This window comes from Oratosquilla oratoria, chromosome 10, assembly GCF_046742065.1.
Source record: "Oratosquilla oratoria isolate Oo_2021 chromosome 10, ASM4674206v1, whole genome shotgun sequence".
Classification (NCBI taxonomy): domain Eukaryota; kingdom Metazoa; phylum Arthropoda; class Malacostraca; order Stomatopoda; family Squillidae; genus Oratosquilla; species Oratosquilla oratoria.
The window spans coordinates 64,265,102-64,266,602 of record NC_134786.1 but is presented as its reverse complement, the minus strand read 5'-3'; positions in this window follow the sequence as shown (position 1 = coordinate 64,266,602).

Here is a 1,501-nt window from a genome sequence, read left to right as displayed (position 1 = left end):
TTCTTCAGTGTTCACTTTTTTCAACAATTTTGCATCATCCGCAAAGAAGCTCATATAACTTTCAATTCCTTTATCCATATCATTAATATATATAACAAACATTATTGGGGCCAGAACTGTTCCTTGTGGAACACCACTTATCACTTCATCCCAATTAGAGTGTTTGTCTCTTATCACCACTCTCATTTTTCTTTCATGCAAGAAGTCTTCCATCCACTTCAGCAGTTTGCCCTGTATTCCTCCTGCAGTTTCTAATTTCTTTAGCAACTTCTTATGTGGCACCTTATCAAAAGCTTTTTTCAGGTGTGTGTGTGTGTGTGCGTGTGTGTGTGTGTGTGTGTTTGTGTGTGTTTGTGTGTGTGTGTGTTTGTTTGTCCTAAATATTTCCATAGCAAGTGATTAATCTCTTCATACATACACACTCACACGCACACACACACGCACACACACACACACCTACACACACACACCTACACACACACACACACACACACACACACACACACACACACACATAGTGGGTGGGACAATTTCAGGAACGATTGAGGAGAATAATCTTGGACTGTTGATAAGGGATAACATACCACCTGACAAACATATTAAGATTGTGGGGGCACGTACAGATTGCTGGAAAAATAATAAAATTTGGTCTTCATTTCACGGATGAAAATATGTTGAAAAATTTAAGGAACTTAATCCGCCCTAGACTAGAATATGTAGCATTGATATGGTCCTCACACGATGTAAAATATTGGAACAAAATTGAGAGAATACAAAGAGCAGAGACCAAAATTGTCCTTAGCTTGGCATGTAAACCAAACCTGAATAAACTAGAGGTACTAGACTCGTCACTGTTAAAAGATCGAAGAGGAAGGGGTAATTGGACTGTGGTGAAGCCTTGAAGAGGATTTGCCAGTGATCTCTCGATTTGTGATGATAGGATGGGAGGGATTCACGACGTCATGATAACAGGATGAAAAGGACTTTATGTCTAAAAGATGTGGAGAAATGCGGTTTTCCATACAGATGCGTAAACTCCTGGAGTATATATATATATATATATATATATATATATATATATATATATATATATATATATATATATATATATATATATATATATATATATATATAATGTGTGTGACTTCATCTGCAATTTGGGGTTCACTGCTTCACCCAACTTCTTTTATGAATCACACAAGTACGCCAACTTCCACTATGAACTTCTCTGTCTCGTCGTTCTGTTCTATCCGGTGTACCTCTTTCACGGGAGTCTTGAAGGGCAGGATGACCAGATTTAGCATGATTAAGCTAGATTTAACATACTTTCCCAAGAAATTTTATTGATAAAAAGATATATCAGAAACCGAACGTATGAAGAGGAACAAAATATTTAGCATTATTTCTTGCCAATCTAGAATAATTCCAGCTGCTGTCTAGCATATTTTCGTCTGAAAAACCTGGTCACCTTGATCAAGAGGCGTCCAGTCAGTAACTGACT